The sequence below is a fragment of the Vigna radiata genome, unplaced genomic scaffold (assembly GCF_000741045.1).
Source record: "Vigna radiata var. radiata cultivar VC1973A unplaced genomic scaffold, Vradiata_ver6 scaffold_170, whole genome shotgun sequence".
In the NCBI taxonomy this organism is placed as follows: domain Eukaryota; kingdom Viridiplantae; phylum Streptophyta; class Magnoliopsida; order Fabales; family Fabaceae; genus Vigna; species Vigna radiata.
The window spans coordinates 875,127-881,429 of NW_014542552.1; positions in this window are offsets into that span (position 1 = coordinate 875,127).

Below are 6,303 nucleotides of genomic sequence, written 5' to 3' on the forward strand. Positions count from 1 at the left end.
CAGATAAAACTGGACAGAAGTAGCTGACGTGAGAGTTGGGACATTTGAGTTCGGGCATTTTATTATTTATTTTAAAAGTTTTCAAGTTTGATATTTGTATGTAAAAGTGAGATTCTAAGATTTTCAAACGATATTTATAGTCATGATTTAATTCCGCCTTTGAATTGAATGTATTATAGAAAGGTTTTAAAAAAAAAATTTCACCGTGACATTCCGAAAATCCGGGGTGTTACACCCGTATCAATAAAAACAAACAACAGTTACTGGATGAGTTAAACGATAAAAGCATTACATACAGGTAAGGAACCCAACAATTGATAAATCAAGCATATGCAAGCATATAAAATAAATAAGAATTTGGATATATGAGAGTTTCAAAAGATTACATTGTTCCCCAACAACAAAGGGTTTTAGTTCACCATAATCATGGTGAAACTAGATGAAATACAATGGAAGCATGAAAAAGTAAACCCTAGATTGAGTAGTTTGGAGCCTAAGCATCAAAAGAACGGCCTCCAAGGTGTGTGGAGCTGCTGTGGACGTTTCCCTCTGCCAAAGATTAAGGTTTCAATTCGCACTGGGGCTATATATAGGCCAAAAAGATAACAGAATCTAGCCACATAACATTTGATAACCGCTCAACGGCTAAATACACCGCTCAGCGGTTACCCTTCAAGTCGCGCCACCGCTCAGCGGCCAATCTCACTGCTGAGCGGTTTGCCTCTAATCGTCCTGGACGCCCAGCTTCGCCTCTTGAGTGCCAGACAGTGCTGCTCCCTCGAATTAGGACGCTCAGCATTGGAATTTGACGTTGAGCGGTCCATAGACTCTTCTTTTCTTCCGTTTTCTTCTTTTTTTTCTTGAGAGTATGACCTTCCTACTTCATTTCCATCCTTAATATTCATCAAAACCCTGCAAAACAATGCAAAACAAGCATAATATCTCTAAAAGCAGCTTTTGACTCTCATGTGACTCAACTTAAGTGTTTTACTTGATTCTAAGCTTATTCTAAGCCACAAAGGGTGTGTTTTGATATCAAATTTATGCATGAAAATAACGGTTTTTAGACTGTTATCACAACCCCAAACTTAGAACTTTGNATGTCCTCAAGCAAACAAAACAAAACTTGGCTTTCCACTTCATCATCAAATAGCTCAATATTTTCCAAAAATCCTTTTCCTCACAACAAGTCATTATTCAATTCAGATTTTCAGTGGAATCCTATCAAGATGCATGCATGCTTTCAATCCAATTTAGTTCACATAAGCACATAATTTCCAACAGATGTTTCATTCATGAATGATCAATCCACTAAGCATAAATGTAAACATGGATTTCACAATTCTCACCAAGCAAGTGTTTCACTCAATCACTCAAATGTTTAAGAGGACACTCCACTCTTTAATATTCACATGTCACATAAAACAATATTGCCATTCATCTAAAACAATCAAAATCTTCACATGCAAATGCCATCACAAGGACTTTTCCAAGGCTTGTAATGAGGCTGGGCTAACAAGAAAAAGTGTTTTTTCTGGATAACAAAATCCTTGAGTTAAGAGAGCTAAATTAACATTCAAAGTTCAAGCACAACTCTCTTTTTCACCAATCTTACTCATTCTCAACTTCTTCCCTTTAATTTTTACATTGAGCTCACTTCATGCTTTTTCCTTTCTTTTCTTTTTCTTTCTTTCTCATGCATTTTTCTTTTTCAACCTTTGAGCTCAATGCTATTCTTTGCCATTTAACTTTTCCCATACAACCCCAAACTTGAACCTTTTCATCACATTCAATTAATCTCAACCCAACTCAAGGTAAATAATTTCAAATCAAGGGTTTTCATCCTGTTTAAGGCCAAGGTTCAAAAAGGGTATAATATTTAAAACTCTTTGGGTGAAAATTTGGCTAAGTAAGGGCTTCCAAACATGGCCTTGATCATATAACATAAACATGCAGTTCAATCAATCATCAAGACTAAGGCAATATCATTCATCATTCCCTATGAATAGTACATATATCAAAGAAAACTTTAAAGCTCAATACCTCACACAACATGCTTTCTCACACATGTATCTTGCTTAGCATCACAATCACAATCATAATCATAAATCATCACACATTTGTTCACACAGTTAGTGAACCATTCCTGGATATCAACACACACATTCAATCATTAACCACATCCGATCATCATCATTGAATAACTCATCATGTAATATATAAAATCAAGCCATCATCCGAATTAGTGTACAAGTCAAGCATAAACACACAAAATAAAATTCACCTAATCTAAAAATCAAAAGTACAAAAGAAAAGAAAAAGAAAACCCCTGTCTAAGTGCAGGCATCCATCAGTAGATGATATGTCAATCCATGTCCTCATCCGAGTCATAATCATCCCCAGCCTGGGCATCCTCAAAGTCATCATCCTGGTCATCATCCTCTCCACCTGAGGCTCCAACTGCTTTAGACCCGCTGCCTTGTGCCTGCTCTTGAGGCCACGCCATAGTACTATGGAACTCGTCCATAGTCCACCTATGTACTAGTGGCGTGTCGAACAACCTTATGATCATCTCAACAGTGCCACCTGCCCTCTGCGAAGAGACTCCATCCTTGCCTCCATCATGGACATATACATGTCCCTCATCTGGAAAGGCTTAGGCTGCTACACCAGTGCATATGCAAGTAGGTCCTCCTGTTGTGTTGCTGCCCTCTTAGGACGTCTCCTAGGAGCTACTCCGGTCGGCTCGTCCTCTGCACAGAACTGCTGATAATAAGACGCGTCTATGGCCTTCCTAGGCCTCTCATATGGTGGAACTGCAGTGTCCACCCCAGCCTGCTAGCACAAGAAAGTAATAAGGGACGGATGCCCCACCGGTGTCCTGCTACTCACAATGGTAGCACAACTCTGGATCTCATCAGCAATAACTTTCCCGACATTAACATCCAACTGCCTCAGCATGCAGTAGATGAAGATGATCCTATGCATAGTGATGTAGGAGACATGGGATCACGGCTAAATGTTGGCATGGGTGAATGTCATCCACTACTTCGCCAAAGGCATCAAGTATGCCCTCTTTATGTTGACGGGCACTCCGTTACGGTTGTTCTGAAAATGCCTTCTAGGAAGGCACATAACCCTCTCAAAATCCGTAATATCTCTAAACCCCCTACGCGTGCTGCGTACTGGCACTACTCTCCTGGCCACTCAGTGTCCAAAAAGCTGTTAATAGTGTCAGGGTCATATCGGACAGTCCTCCCCCTAACATAGCTCATATACCTCCCAACTGAGACTCCTCCTCTGATCAAGGCATTCGTGTAGAACTCCTTTACCAGTTCAATGTTGACTGGTGCAGGATATGTGGCCAGCCTCTCCTCAAGATCTCTGCTCCAAACTTAGGAGCCAAATCTAGGATGAAAGTTGCCTTCCTCTCCATCAATAGTCTCCTCTCCTGCACGGTCATATAATGCTCCTCGTGCTTCCTAGAGAGGAACCTAGGATAATAGAATCGTTGTGGCCTCTCAGGCTCCTTCCTTTTGTTGCTAGGAGTTTTAACCCTTCTTGATGATGATGACATTCCTGCATAAAATAAAATCCAAAAGACAACAGGAATTCATCATTAGGGGTTAGCACATCATCAATCAATTTCCAAACCAAGCACAGGCTACCACTGAGGGAAAAACAGGGCCCCTCAGAATCCCTGTATCAAATATCAAGCATTCAGGCAAAAAATCACTACAGATCGCTCAGCGTCCAAGGAGACCGCTCAACGGTTTGCCTCTAGTCGCGCCACCGCTCAGCGTCAAAACAGACTGCTCAACGGCGGCGGTTAGGGTTTTTCGAGAACCCTTTCTAAACTGTCCTAATTTCCACTCTATCACTAATTTCATCAATCCATACCAAAATCATGCAATTCAATCTGTTCAAATAGTTTTTATTTCATCAATTCATGCATAGAAATCAAAAGCCCTAATTTATCATGTTCGTACACAGGTTCTTCATCAAATTTCCAAAATTAGAAACCCTAGGAATGAAATTGCACAACTTACTTGAGTAGAACAAAAGATTACATTGTTCTCCAACAACAAAGGGTTTTAGTTCACCATAATCATGGTGAAACTAGATGAAATACAATGGAAGTATGAAAGAGTAAACCCTAGATTGAGTAGTTTGGAGCCTAAGCATCCAAAGAACGGCCTCCAAGGTGTGTGGAGCTGCTGTGGACGTTTCCCTCTGCCAAAGATTAAGGTTTCAATTTGCACTAGGGCTATATATAGGCCAAAAAGATAACAGAATCTAGCCACACAAAAATTGAAAACGGCTCAACGGCTAAATACACCGCTCAGCAGTTTCCCTTCAAGTCGCGCCACCGCTCAACGGCTAATCTCACCGCTGAGCGGTTTGCCTCTAATCGTCCTGGACGCTCAGCTTCGCCTCTTGAGCGCCTGACAGTGTTGCTCCCTCTAATTAGGATGCTCAGTGTTGGAATTTGAGCTGAGCGGTCCATAGACTCTTCTTTTCTTCCTTTTTCTTCTTTTTTTCTTTAGTCTATGACCTTCCTACTTCATTTCCATCCTTAATATTCATCAAAACCCTGCAAAACAATGCAAAACAAGCATAATATCTCTAAAAACAACTTTTGACTCTCATGTGACTCAACTTAAGTGTTTTACTTGATTCTAAGCTCATTCCAAGCCACAAAGGGTGTGTTTTGATATCAAGTTTATGCATGAAAATAATGGTTTTTAGACCGTTATCATCGATATAGACACATACGAGAAAATCTAGAACTGGGGAAACTCTCCCAAAGGTAGTATTACCTAGAAATAGGGATATGAGGGTTGGTTGCAAATACACTCCTGTGCTTCAGAATTAATTAGTAGGGATGCTAGGAATTGTATGAACTCGTAATTAAGGATATGTTTTCTTCACCGAGACATCGGGTTTTAAGTATTTTAGAGAGTGACATTAACATTAATGAAGAAGACCAATTCATAAATACATGAGAGTGGATAAGATAAGTCGGAAACCCCAACAACATATTCATTTCATATTTTATACATCAATCACTTGTGCATTCTTTTAGTCAATTGATCAAACACTTGCATTCATGTTTATTTTCTGCATTATAAACCTAATGTTTTTGTTCTCAAGTCTTAAATAATCAACAAATCACATGACTGTTTAGGTCGTGAGTCTCTTGGGAAAACGATACTTATTCTTACCATTTATATTACTTGATACGATTTGGTACACTTGCTGGAGTCATAACAAGCAACACACTCTTTCACCCTCTAAAGGCGGATTTGGATGCGGGAGCTTCCATCTTCAACTTTTAGGGTTTCTCTATCTCATTCTTCTCCATTGTACATCTAGTTTCACCATGACGATGGTGAACTAACGTCCATTTGTTGTTGAGGGATGATGTAACCTTGTGAACTCTCATGTATTTGAATTGATTCTTAATAATATTTGCTTCTTTCATTAATGGTTAGGGTAATTCTTCTATGATCAATGTATGCTTTGTTTAACTCATTCATAGCGTGATGTATGAATTGCATGAGTGCCGGGAGGTTCCTTACAATTCAGGTTCTTGTAGAATTATTCCCAAGAGCAGTATTTCTCAAGGATGGAGGTATGAGTCTTGGTTGTCTTAAGCTCTTTATCATCAGAATTAATTACTAGGGATGCTAGAAATCGTATGAACTAGTAATTAAGGATAGACTTTCTTCACCGAGGGATCAAGTTTTAAGTAATTTAGAGAGTGATGTTGACATTAATAAAGAAGAAGAATTCTTATATACATGAGAGTAAACTTGGTTAAATCTAACCCAATAGCATATTCATCTCATATTACAAACAACATTCGCTCATCTTTGTGCCACTCTTCAATTGATCAAACTGCACTCATATTTAATTTTCTGTATTTTGCATCTAAAACCAATGATCTCGTTCTTTTTAAGTTTTAATTAATCAGGTTATCACACAACTATCTAGTGCCGAGAGTCTCTTGGGACACGACACTGGGTCTTATCATTTTATATTACTTGTACGATCCGGTACACTTGTCAGTGACCCAACAGCTGGATGTAGGCATTGAGGCCGAACCAGTATAAAATTTGAGTTTGATTTTCTTCTCCCTATCTCTTTACTTAATCAATTATACTCTATAATTGCTTTTACACGTTTATTGTTACATTGCATGCATATTGCTTACGACACAAGAAAGGTTTAAAGAACCACACCATTTGCTAAAAAGATTTGAAAAGTGCGTATTTTTAAAAAACATCAATTCACCCCCCT